The sequence below is a fragment of the Morone saxatilis genome, unplaced genomic scaffold (assembly GCF_004916995.1).
Source record: "Morone saxatilis isolate NCDOM2014 unplaced genomic scaffold, NCSU_SB_2.0 Contig19, whole genome shotgun sequence".
Lineage (NCBI taxonomy): Eukaryota > Metazoa > Chordata > Actinopteri > Moronidae > Morone > Morone saxatilis.
The window spans coordinates 16,674,050-16,674,322 of record NW_023339751.1 but is presented as its reverse complement, the minus strand read 5'-3'; positions in this window follow the sequence as shown (position 1 = coordinate 16,674,322).

The following is a 273-nucleotide window of genomic DNA, read 5'->3' as shown; positions in this document are numbered from 1 at the left end:
CAGTATAACAGTGAGTGTACTAAGCGTCCAATATTAGCAGCAAATTGTTCGTCTGTGAAATGCAATCTAAAACAGGTCTACAAATCAAGATACTAGAGAGGTCTGAAGGTATTATTAAATTGAAATATTAAATGCCAACATGAAAGATTCCTGTTGAGCCTTCGTTCTGAGCTCAGTGCTGCAGCCTGAGAGATGTAGAGATTATACCACGCTGGTTTAAATCCATCTGACATTTTGATGACATATGGATTTCACAAATCAGTGCGCACCCCA